The sequence below is a fragment of the Oncorhynchus clarkii genome, chromosome 16 (genome assembly GCF_045791955.1).
Source record: "Oncorhynchus clarkii lewisi isolate Uvic-CL-2024 chromosome 16, UVic_Ocla_1.0, whole genome shotgun sequence".
NCBI classification, from domain to species: domain Eukaryota; kingdom Metazoa; phylum Chordata; class Actinopteri; order Salmoniformes; family Salmonidae; genus Oncorhynchus; species Oncorhynchus clarkii.
This window is the reverse complement of record NC_092162.1, coordinates 55,338,026-55,351,502: the sequence shown is the minus strand read 5'-3', so window position 1 is coordinate 55,351,502 and position 13,477 is coordinate 55,338,026. Positions and strand designations below refer to the sequence as shown.

Genomic DNA, 13,477 nt, shown 5'->3' with positions numbered 1-13,477 from the left:
TTACCTTTGACGAGCTTCTTTTGTTGGCACTCCAATATGTCCCATAAACATCACAAATGGTCCTTTTGTTCGATTAATTCCGTCTATATATCCAAAATGTAAATTTATTTGCTGCGTTTGATCCAGAAAAACACCGCAACGTGACTACAAAATATCTCAAAGGTTACCTGTAAACTTTGCCAAAACATTTCAAACTACTTTTGTAATACAACTTGAGGTATTTTTTTACGTAAATGATTAATAAAATTGAAGACGGGATGATCTGTAGCATGCTTTCTGGTCACGCGCCTCTATCTAACGGTACACTTCAAGTTACCCTCGTTCAAGATGACCATTACACAAAAGAAAACCTCAACCAATTTCTAAAGACTGTTGACATCCAGTGGAAGCGATAGGAACTGCAAGAAGGTCCCTTAGAAATCTGGATTCTCAATGAAAACCCATTGAAAAGAGTGACCTAAAAAATAAAATAAATCTGAATGGTTTGTCCTCGGGGTTTCGCCTGCTAAATAAGTTCTGTTATACTCAGACATGATTCAAACAGTTTTAGAAACTTCAGGGTGTTTTCTATCCAAATCTACTAATAATATGCATATTTTATCTTCTGGGGATGAGTAGCAGGCAGTTGAATTCCGGATGAAATGAATGCCCGATGTGAAACCAAGAAGTTAACTTCCTGACTTATGTCTTGAGGTGTTGCTTTAATTTATCCACATAATTTTCCTCCCTCATGATGCAATCTATTTTGTGATGTGCACCAGTCCCTCCTACAGCAAAACACCCCCACAACATGATGCTGCCACCCAGTGCTTCACGATTGGGATGGTGTTCTTCAGCTTGCAAGCCTCCCACTTTTTCCTCCAAACTTAACGATGGTAATGATGGCCAAACAGTTCTATTTTTGTTTCATCAGACCAGAGGACATTTCTCCAAAAAGTATGTTCTTTGTCCCAATGTGCAGTTGCAAACCGTAGTCAGGCTTTTTTACGGCGGTTTCGGAGCCGTGGCTTCTTCCTTGCTGAGCGGCCTTTCAGGTTATGTCGATATAGGACTCGTTTTACTGTGGATATAGATACTTTTGTAGCCGTTTCCTCCAGCATCTTCACAAGGTCCTATGCTGCTGTTCTGGGATTGATTGGCACTTTTTGCACCAAAGTATGTTCATCCCTAGGAGACAGAACGCGTCTCCTTCCTGAGCTGTATGACGGCTGTGGGGTCCCATGGTGTTTATACTTGCGTACTATTGTTTGTACAGATGAGCTTGGTACCTTCAGGCGTTTGGAAATTGCTCCCAAGGATGAACCAGACTTGTGAAGGTCTACAATTTTTTTTTTAGGTCTTTGCTGATTTCTTTTGATTACCCCATGAATCAAGCAAGTTTGAAGTAGGCCTTGAAATACATCCACAGGTACACCTCCAATTGACTCAAATCATGTCAATTAGCCTATCAGAAGATTCTAAAGTCATGACATAATTTTCTGGAATTTTCCAAGCTGTTTAAATGCACTGTCAACTTAGTGTATGTAACCTTCTGATGCACTGGAATTGTGATACAGTGAAATAATCTGTAAACAATTGTTGGAAAAATTACTTGTCGTGCACAAAGTAGATGTCCTAACAGACTTGCCAAAACTATAGTTTTTAACAAGAAATTTGTGGAGTGGTTGAAAAATGAGTTTTAATGACTCCAACCTAAGTGGATGTAAACTTTCGACTTCAACTGTACATACACATGGATCTTGTGTTGTAGATATGTGGTAGTGGAGTAGGGGCCTGAGGGCAAACAGAGTGTTGTGAAATCTGTTTATGAATGTATTGTAATGTTTTAAAAATTATATAACTGCCTTAATTTTTCCGGACCCCAGGAAGAGTAGCTGCTTTCTCAGTAGCAGCTAATGGGTATCCATAATAAACACAAAGCTCTTACAATATTCAATGATGACATTCCTCTAAAACATGTTATAGGCTACGTGTGCACCACCAAGTCAGAACGGTAGGCTAAGTTATGAGGGGGGGGAAAGGGACCAAATTACAGTGGGGCAAAAAAGTATTTAGTCAGCCACCAAAGTTCTCCCACTTAAAAAGATGAGAGGCCTGTAATTTTCATCATAGGTACACTTCAACTATGAAAGACAAAATGAGAAAAAAAATCCAGAAAATCACATTGTAGGATTTCTAATGAATTTATTTGCAAATTATGGTGGAAAATAAGTATTTGGTCAATAACAAAAGTTTATCTCAATACTTTGTTATATAGCCTTTGTTGGCAATGACAGAGGTCAAACATTTTCTGTAAGTCTTCAAGGTTTTCACACACTGTTGCTGGTATTTTGGCCCATTCCTCCATGCAGATCTCCTCTAGAGCAGTGATGTTTTGGGGCTGTTGCTGGGCAACACGGACTTTCAACTCCCTCCAAATATTTTCTATGGGGTTGAGATCTGGAGACTGGCTAGGCTACTCCAGGATCATGAAATGCTTATTACGAAGCCACTCCTTCGTTGCCCGGACGGTGTGTTTGGGATCATTTTCATGCTGAAAGACCCAGCCACGTTTCATCTTCAATGCCTTTGCTGATGGAAGGAGGTTTTCACTCAAAATCTCACGATACATGGCCCCATTCATTCTTTCCTTTAAACGGATCAGTCGTCCTGGTCCCTTTGCAGAAAAACAGCCCCAAAGCATGATGTTTCCACCCCCATGCTTCACAGTAGGTATGGTGTTATTTGGATTCAACTCAGCATTCTTTGTCCTCCAAACACGACGAGTTGAGTTTTTACCAAAAAGTTATATTTTGGTTTCATCTGACCATATGACATTCTCCCAATCTTCTTCTGGATCATCCAAATGCTCTCTAGCAAACTTCAGACAGGCCTGGACATGTACTGGCTTAAGCAGGGGGACACGTCGGGCACTGCAGGATTTGAGTCCCTGGCTGCGTAGTGTGTTACTGATGGTAGGCTTTGTTACTTTGGTCTCAGCTCTCTGCAGGTCATTCACTAGGTCCCCCCGTGTGGTTCTGGGATTTCTGCTCACTGTTCTTGTGATCATTTTGACCCCACAGGGTGAGATCTTGCGTGGAGTCCCAGATCGAGGGAGATTATCAGTGGTCTTGTATGTCTTCCATTTCCTAATATTTGCTCCCACAGTTGATTGCTTCAAACCAAGCTGCTTACCTATTGCAGATTCAGTCTTCCCAGCCTGGTGCAGGTCTACAATTTTGTTTCTGGTGTCCTTTGACAGCTCTTTGGTCTTGGCCATAGTGGAGTTTGGAGTGTGACTGTTTGAGGTTGTGGACAGGTGTCTTTTATACTGATAACAAGTTCAAACAGGTGCCATTAATACAGGTAACGAGTGGAGGACAGAGGAGCCTCTTAAAGAAGAAGTTACAGGTCTGTGAGAGCCAGAAATCTTGCTTGTTTGTAGGTGACCAAATACTTATTTTCCACCATGATTTGCAAATAAATTCATTAAAAATCCTACAATGTGATTTTCTGGAATTTTTTTCCCGCATTTTGTCTGTCATAGTTGAAGTGTAGCTATTAAAATTACAGGCCTCTCTCATCTTTTTAAGTGGGAGAACTTGCACAATTGGTGGCTGACTAAATACTTTTTGCCCCACTGTATATAGCCCTTCGTACATCAGCTGATATCTCAAAGTGCTGTACAGAAACCCAGTCTAAAACCCCAAACAGCAGGCAATGCAGGTGTTTAAGCACGTTGGCTAGGAAAAACTCCCTAGAAAGGCCGAAACCTAGAGAGGAACTAGGCTATGAGGGGTGGCCAGTCCTCTTCTGGCTGTTCCTGGTGGAGATTATAACAGAACATGGCCAAGATGTTCAAATGTTCATAAATGACCAGCATGGTCAAATAATAGGTCTGGGACAGGTAGCATGTCCGGTGAATAGGTCAGGATTCCATAGCCGCAGGCAGAACAGTTGAAACTGGAGCAGCAGCACGGCCAGGTGGACTGGGGACAGCAAAGAGTCATCATGCCAGGTAGTCCTGAGGCATGGTCCTAGGGCTCAGGTCCTCCGAGAGAAGGAAAGAGAATTAGAGAGAGCATACTTAAATTCACACAGGACACCGGATAAGACAGGAGAAGTACTCCAGATATAACAAACTGACCCTAGCCCCCCGACACAAACTACTGCAGCATAAATACTGGAGGCTGAGACAGGAGGGGTCAGGAGACACTGTGGCCCCATCCATTGATACCCCCGGACAGGGCCAAACAGGAAGGATATAACCCCACCCACTTTGCCAAAGCACAGCCCCCACACCACTAGAGGGATATCTTCAACCACCAACATACCATCCTGAGACAAGGCCGAGTGTAGCCCACAAAGATCTCCGCCATGGCACAACACAAGGGGGGGTGCCAACCCAGACAGGAAGATCACATTGCTTTAAGACATGAAGGTCAGTCAATGCGGAACATTTCAATGACTTTGAAAGTTTCTTCAAGTGCAGTCGCAAAAACCAAGCGTTATGATGAAACGGGTACTCATGCGGACCGCCACAGGAAAGGAAGAGTTAACTCTGCTGCAGAAGATAAGTTCATTAGAGTTAACTGCACCTCAGAAATTGCATCCCAAATAAATGCTTCAGAGTTCAAGTAACAGACACATCTCATCTCATGCCTTCATGGTTGAATTGCTGCGAATAAACCACTACTAAAGGACACTAATAAGAAGAGACTTGCTTGGGCCAAGAAACACAAGCAATGGACATTAGAGTGGCAGGAAGCCACTGGTTAGATCGTTGGGCCAGTAACCGAAAGGTTGCTGGATCAAATCCCTGAGCTGACAAGGTAAAAATCTGTCGTTCTGCCCCTGAACAAGTCCAGTTAACCCACTGTTCCCCAGTAGGCTGATATTGTAAATAAGCATTTGTTCTTAACTGACTTGCTTAGTTAAATAAAGGTTACATTTAAAAAATAGACTGGTGGAAATGTGTCCTTTGGTCTGGAGTCCAAATTGGATGTTTTTGTTTCCAACCGCCGTGTCTTTGTGGTGTGGGTGAACAGATGATCTCAGCATGTGTATTTCCCACTGTAAAGCATGGTGACACTGTCTGATTCATTTAGAATTCAAGGCACACTTAACCAGCATGGCTAACACCGCATTCTGTAGTGATAATTCATCCCATCTGGTTTGCACTTATTCCCACTATCATTCGTTTTTCAAGAGGACAGTGACCCAACACACCTCCAGGCTGTGTCAGATGATCATCAGATGATCTGTTCTTCACAATCACCTGACCTCAACCCAATTGAGAGAGTTTGGGATGGTAGAGTGAAGGGAAAACAGCCAACAAGTGCTCAGCATATTGCATATGGGACACTGTAAAGTCCATGGAGAATAAGAACACCTCCTCCCAGCTGCCCACTGCACTGAAGATAGGAAACACTGTCACCACTGATAAATCCACCATAATTGAGAATTTCAATAAGCATTTTTCTACGGCTTGCCATGCTTTCCACCTGGCTACTCCTACCCCGGTCAAGAGCACTGCACCCCCCACAGCAACTCGCCCAAGCCTTCCCCATTTCTCCTTCTCCCAAATCCGTTCAGCTGATGTTCTGAATGAGCTACAAAATCTGGACCCCTACAAATCCGCCGGGCTAGACAATCTGGACCCTTTCTTTCTAAAATTATCTGCCGAAATTGTTGCCACCCCTATTACTAGCCTGTTCAACCTCTCTTTCGTGTCATCTGAGATTCCCAAAGATTGGAAAGCAGCTGCGGTCATCCCCCTCTTCAAAGGTATGGACACTCTTGACCCAAACTGCTACAGACCTATATCTATCCTACCATGCCTTTCTAAGGTCTTCGAAAGCCAAGTCAACAAACAGATTACCGACCATTTCGAATCTCACCATACCTTCTCTGCTATGCAATCTGGTTTCAGAGCTGGTCATGGGTGCACCTCAGCCACGCTCAAGGTCCTAAATGATATCTTAACCGCCATCGATAAGAAACATTACTGTGCAGCCATATTCATTGATCTGGCCAAGGCTTTTGACTCTGTCAATCACCACATCCTCATCGGCAGACTCGACAGCCTTGGTTTCTCAAATGATTGCCTTGCCTGGTTCACCAACTACTTCTCTGATAGAGTTCAGTGTGTCAAATCGGAGGGTCTGCAGTCCGGACCTCTGGCAGTCTCTATGGGGGTGCCACAGGGTTCAATTCTTGGACCGACTCTCTTCTCTGTATACATCAATGAGGTCGCTCTTGCTGCTGGTGAGTCTCTGATCCAGCTCTACGCAGACGACACCATTCTGTATACTTCTGGCCCTTCTTTGGACACTGTGTTAACAACCCTCCAGGCAAGCTTCAATGCCATACAACTCTCCTTCCGTGGCCTCCAATTGCTCTTAAATACAAGTAAAACTAAATGCATGCTCTTCAACCGATCGCTACCTGCACCTACCCGCCTGTCCAACATCACTACTCTGGACGGCTCTGACTTAGAATATGTGGACAACTACAAATACTTAGGTGTCTGGTTAGACTGTAAACTCTCCTTCCAGACCCATATCAAACATCTCCAATCCAAAGTTAAATCTAGAATTGGCTTCCTTTTTCGCAACAAAGCATCCTTCACTCATGCTGCCAAACATACCCTTGTAAAACTGACCATCCTACCAATCCTCGACTTTGGCGATGTCATTTACAAAATAGCCTCCAATACCCTACTCAACAAATTGGATGCAGTCTATCACAGTGCAATCCGTTTTGTCACCAAAGCCCCATATACTACCCACCATTGCGACCTGTACGCTCTCGTTGGCTGGCCCTCGCTTCATACTCGTCGCCAAACCCACTGGCTCCATGTCATCTACAAGACCCTGCTAGGTAAAGTCCCCCCTTATGTCAGCTCGCTGGTCACCATAGCATCTCCCACCTGTAGCACACGCTCCAGCAGGTATATCTCTCTAGTCACCCCCAAAACCAATTCTTTCTTTGGCCGCCTCTCCTTCCAGTTCTCTGCTGCCAATGACTGGAACAAACTACAAAAATCTCTGAAACTGGAAACACTTATCTCCCTCACTAGCTTTAAGCACCAACTGTCAGAGCAGCTCACAGATTACTGCACCTGTACATAGCCCACCTATAATTTAGCCCAAACAACTACCTCTTTCCCTACTGTATTTAATTTATTTATTTATTTTGCTCCTTTGCACCCCATTATTTTTATTTCTACTTTGCACTTTGCACATTCTTCCATTGCAAATCTACCATTCCAGTGTTTTACTTGCTATATTGTATTTACTTTGCCACCATGGCCTTTTTTTGCCTTTACCTCCCTTATCTCACCTCATTTGCTCACATCGTATTTAGACTTGTTTATACTGTATTATTGACTGTATATTTGTTTTACTCCATGTGTAACTCTGTGTCGTTGTATGTGTCGAACTGCTTTGCTTTATCTTGGCCAGGTCACAATTGTAAATGAGAACGTGTTCTCAACTTGCCTGCCTGGTTAAATAAAGGTGAAATAAATGAATAAAATAAAAATATATGGGAACGCCTTCAAGAAGTTTTTTTTAATTTTTTTTTTTACTATTTTCTACATTGTTGAATAATGGTGAAGACATCAAAACTATGCAATAATGCATATGGAATCATGTAGTAACCAAAAAAGTGTTAAACAAATCTAAATATATTTTAGATTCTTCAAAGTAGCCACACTTTTGCGTAGATGACAACTTTTAACACTCTTGGCATTGTCTCAACCAGATTCATGAGGAATTATTTTCCAACAGTCTTGAAAGAGCTCCCACATACTGAGCACTTGTTGGCTGCTTTTCCTTCACTCTGCCATCCAATTAATCCCAAACCATCTCATATGTATGTGTGTGTGTGTGTGTGTGTGTGTGTGTGTGTGTGTGTGTGTGTGTGTGTACGTGTGCATGCATGTGTTCAAAAGTTTGGGGTCACTTAGAAATGTCCTTGTTTTTGAAAGAAAGATTCTTTTTTTTGTCCATTTAAAATAACATCAAATTCATCAGAAATAAAGTGTAGACATTGTTAATGTTGTAAATTACTATTGTAAGTGGAAATGGCAGATTTTTTTATGGAACATGTACATAGGCGTACAGAAGCCCATTAGCAGAAACCATCACTCCTGTGTTCCAATGGCACGTTGTGTTAGCTAATCCATGTTTATCAATTTAGAAAACTATTTTGCAATTGTTAGCACAGCTGAAAACTGTGTTCTGATTTAAAAAACAATACAACTGGCCTTTCAAAAAAGGACATTTCTAGGTGACCCCAAACTTTTGAAAGGTAGTGTGTATGTGTGTGTACAGTGCCTTGCGAAAGTATTCGGCCCCCTTGAACTTTGCGACCTTTTGCCACATTTCAGGCTTCAAACATAAAGATATAAAACTGTATTTTTTTGTGAAGAATCAACAACAAGTCGGACACAATCATGAAGTGGAACGACATTTATTGGATATTTCAAACTTTTTTTAACAAATCAAAAACTGAAAAATTGGGCGTGCAAAATTATTCAGCCCCCTTAAGTTCATACTTTGTAGCGCCACCTTTTGCTGCGATTACACCTGTAAGTCGCTTGGGGTATGTCTCTATCAGTTTTGCACATCGAGAGACTGAAATTTTTTCCCATTCCTCCTTGCAAAACAGCTCGAGCTCAGTGAGGTTGGATGGAGAGCATTTGTGAACAGCAGTTTTCAGTTCTTTCCACAGATTCTCGATTGGATTCAGGTCTGGACTTTGACTTGGCCATTCCAACACCTGGATATGTTTATTTTTGAACCATTCCATTGTAGATGTTGCTTTATGTTTTGGATCATTGTCTTGTTGGAAGACAAATCTTCGTCCCAGTCTCAGGTCTTTTGCAGACTCCATCAGGTTTTCTTCCAGAATGGTCCTGTATTTGGCTCCATCCATCTTCCCATCAATTTTAATCATCTTCCCTGTCCCTGCTGAAGAAAAGCAGGCCCAAACCATGATGCTGCCACCACCATGTTTGACAGTGGGGATGGTGTGTTCAGCTGTGTTGCTTTTACGCCAAACATAACGTTTTGCATTGTTGCCAAAAAGTTCAATTTTGGTTTCATCTGACCAGAGCACCTTCTTCCACATGTTTGGTGTGTCTCCCAGGTGGCTTGTGGCAAACTTTAAACAACACTTTTTATGGATATCTTTAAGAAATGGCTTTCTTCTTGCCACTCTTCCATAAAAGCCAGATTTGTGCAATATACGACTGATTGTTGTCCTATGGACAGAGTCTCCCACCTCAGCTGTAGATCTCTGCAGTTCATCCAGAGTGATCATGGGCCTCTTGGCTGCATCTCTGATCAGTCTTCTCCTTGTATGAGCTGAAAGTTTAGAGGGACGGCCAGGTCTTGGTAGATTTGCAGTGGTCTGATACTCCTTCCATTTCAATATTATCGCTTGCACAGTGCTCCTTGGGATGTTTAAAGCTTGGGAAATATTTTTGTATCCAAATCCGGCTTTAAACTTCTTCACAACAATATCTCGGACCTGCCTGTTGTGTTCCTTGTTCTTCATGATGCTCTCTGCACTTTTAACGGACCTCTGAGACTATCACAGTGCAGGTGCATTTATACGGAGACTTGATTACACACAGGTGGATTGTATTTATCATCATTAGTCATTTAGGTCAACATTGGATCATTCAGAGATCCTCACTGAACTTCTGGAGAGAGTTTGCTGCACTGAAAGTAAAGGGGCTGAATAATTTTGCACGCCCAATTTTTCAGTTTTTGATTTGTTAAAAAAGTTTGAAATATCCAATAAATGTCGTTCCACTTCATGATTGTGTCCCACTTGTTGTTGATTCTTCACAAAAAAATACAGTTTTATATCTTTATGTTTGAAGCCTGAAATGTGGCAAAAGGTCGCAAAGTTCAAGGGGGCCGAATACTTTCGCAAGGCACTGTATATATGTTATTTTCTGTTACTCTGTTTATTTAGTAAATATTTTCTTAACTGTATTGTTGGTTAAGGGCTTGTAAGTAAGCATTTAACGGTAAGGTCTGCCTACACCTGTTGTATTCGGCACATGTGACAAATACAATTTTGATATGTAGCCATCTCAAGTTATAATTCACTGTTGCTCTCAGGTTGTTTCCACTGCGGGAGCCTGGAGTGAACTACATGGCCTCTGAGCTCACCAAGAAGGAGATCCTGGTGAGTGCTTTACCATAACGTTTTGCTTGATCTTTGTGGTGTATTAGGGGCACATCAATGCTCCTTTCTCAAAATGAGTTGTTTAATGAAATCGTAAGCATAGGGTGACTTGTCGAAGGACTCCCTTGGGTCCAGTAAGCAGACAACTTTGATATGAATGGAGCTTCTCCTCCATCAAAGCAATGATTATAATCTGATCTCTGTGCTCTTGTCCCTCTGTGTAATCAGGCCTTCCGGGAGAGTGAGGAGGCCAAGAAGAGGCTGGTAGAGTCCTACGAGCTCATGTTGCGGTTCTATGGCATCCAGCTGGTCAATAAAGACACAGGCGAGGTCAAACGTGCCGACAACTGGAAGGAACGCTTCGCCAACCTTGAACGGTGAGTTGCTGAAGTCATTTCTTGGCCAACTTTACAGGGTGTGGTTTCTTGGGGCCATGTTGAAGCACTTATGACCATTCTTGGTCCAATTTCTAAACACTATTTTATTTGTCTTAGTAGTAGGTGGTGTTAACTGTAAATAGGGGTCCTCCATCTAAATATTGGTTGTGTCTTCTCTTGTTTTGCCCCCTCAGGAACATGCACAATAACCCCCGCATCACGCGCATCCTGAAGAGCCTGGGGGAGCTAGGTTTTGAGCATTACCAGAGCCCACTGGTGCACTTTTTCCTGGAGGAGATGCTGGTCAAAAAGAACCTGAGTAGCATCAAGTGCAACGTGTTTGACTACTTCCTGTTTGCAGTGCGTGACAAGCAGAAGCGCAAAGAGTTGCTGCGCTACGCCTTCCAGCACTTCGAGCCCAAGGACAAGTTTGTGTGGTGCCCCCGAAAGATCCAGAAACAGCTGAAGAAGGCAGAGAAGGGAAACGGAGAGGGAGTAGAGGAGGGGTGCCCACGAGCCAAGGCTAGAGGAGGAGAGGCAGGGGGAGCCCAGAAGGAAGCGAAGGATGTCACGGAGGAGGTGACAGAGACGGCCAAATTGACTGATGAAGCAGTGAGTAGTGACCGAGATAAGCTGGCCGAGGGGTCTTCTGTTGATCCTCCTGGGCTAGCGGTCTCCTCAGAGGACTCTGAACCGCTGGGAAACAGGAACTGTAATGATACTGACAATGTTGACATGGACCATTCAGGCAGCCCTGAGTCTGTTAAAGGAGACCACAGTATGGAGGAAGGACTCAAAGAGAACAGTCAAGCCAAGGACAGCGTCCAGAACTCAGTCAATGTCAAGCCAGCTGCATCTGAAATGGAGTCTGAGAAGTTGGAGCAACCGACCAAGAAGAAGAAAAGAAGAAGAAAAGGGAAGGTCACAAGGGCGTGCCTAGCAACAGGCGGGAGGAAGGCACGGTTGTCCCCAACAACAACCACCACCACTCCAATCAGGTGAGCCTGTCCGTGACATCATCCCACAAAGTCAAGACTGATGATCCCAAAAAGGATTCCCCCAAAAAGCACTTGCCATCGGACTCCTCAGAACGAGGTGAAAAACACCCAAGGACTGACTTTAGTGATGTGACTGATAACAAAGCAGTGCCAGTGGATGGGGAGAACACAGAGAAAGCTTTAAAGGGACAGACAAATGTAAAATAAGTGAAAAATGAAGTGGAGGTGATGGATGTGGAATCCACCTACCATCCAAGACATGGGATCTTCCTGAAGGAAGGAAGGAAGGAAGGAAGGAAGGGAGGGAGGGAGGGAGGGAGGGAGGGAAGAATCCAATGCAGACTAAAGGGACATATGTTCACTTGTGTACATTTATGGCCAATCCCAAAATTGACTCCATCAGATAACATAAGCCATACGTTAAAATCGTAATATTGCTGTCTATGCCAAATTAAATTCTCTGCATATTGCTTACACTTTTCCAATCCTCTCAGAATGGCATACGTTCTGACTTCTACAGAGATTCCTAGGATGTTGGGTATGGGTGGTTTCCACTGATTTTTAACAGTACATTTTTCATGCCGTATTATATTCACATCTACTGTCCTCAGTGTTCACATTCGAGTGGGTATGTTATTTTTGTTGGTATGGATTACTGAATTTATTTGTTCACATGTCTGAATTTGTGTTGGGGAGGGGATTATGGTAATGACTGCAAAATCAGTTCTCCATGGTTGATACTGCAAGTAGTTAGGAGCTTTGTACTGAGGAGATTGATAAGGAATGTCTAACATTGAAATGATAGATTCCATATCATACAGTGAAATGTTGCTTGCTTGTTACAACTTTACAGTTTTGCACAGGTGGGAAAAATACATTTTGGAAATATACTTTGCATCTAGTATGATGTATCATGTGTCAGACGACATTGTTTTATTTTTTTTTACTGAAAGCCCATACTGTGAAATGGGAACAGGATTGTAATGTAATTTTGTTTATTTCAAGAAAGTTGCACAATTATTATTTTGAGTATGAGAGGTATGATCTATAGATGACTGCCAAAAAAATAGAATAACATTTGACTGGTTGATTGTATTGTCTTCTTGGCAGTATTGGAATAATGAGACGTAGCTACTTGGTAAAACATCTTTTGCTTTGTTGGATGATGTCATCAATGGGATGTGGGTGCACTTTCCTTATGTTCTGGAGCATATTTGTATTTATTGATTGTTTAATTGTTTCTTTTTCTAATGTATTATATGATTTGCCAGATGCCTTTTTACTCAGGAAAACCCTGTGGGAGATGGTACACAACATTTCTTCCATCTCCGAGGTTATGTTTGGGACATAATCACGTTTCCATCCTGTTTGCATGCTAGTAAAAATAAAAATCAAGACCGCTTTGATGGAAACAGGAACTTTCGGTGCAAGTTTGTTCGACATGGTGGGATCTTTTTTGTGTCTAAAATTAATTATGCGCGATATGGCGGCGGAAACCATCATATCGAAGTAAACTAGGAGTCACACGTTAATATGCTGTGTGGTCCTCCCACAATGACTCAGGAAACCATGCAGTTTGTGAAATGATTTATGATGAACTTCACAGGCTGGTGAAAGTGCACGTTGATGAGCTTGATGCTAATTTCCAATAGATATCAAGGGTCTTATTCTGTTTCCTCCAAACTGAATAGTTGTGCATTAAAATCAGTACGTGATGACATTGCACACAAAATGTACTTTCACCAAAAGGAAAACTCCATTGTTGATATAGTCCCAAATGTTTTGCATGTCAGCATGACCCATTTTGCATCATATGATGCTGGGTTTTGCAGCATTCGATGTGCAAATTCACATTCATACAGCATTCATAGTGTTTTTTTTAAAGTTTCTTTATGTCGATTTTTTAATATTCGC

The 13,477-nt window shown here is 42.4% G+C and overlaps 1 pseudogene; it reads left to right on the top strand.

The window, feature by feature from the left end:
- The window catches only part of LOC139367354 (opioid growth factor receptor-like), a 32,552-nt pseudogene extending 20,715 nt beyond the window's left edge, over nt 1-11,837 (top strand).
- Nucleotides 11,838-13,477: the final 1,640 nt, after the last annotated feature.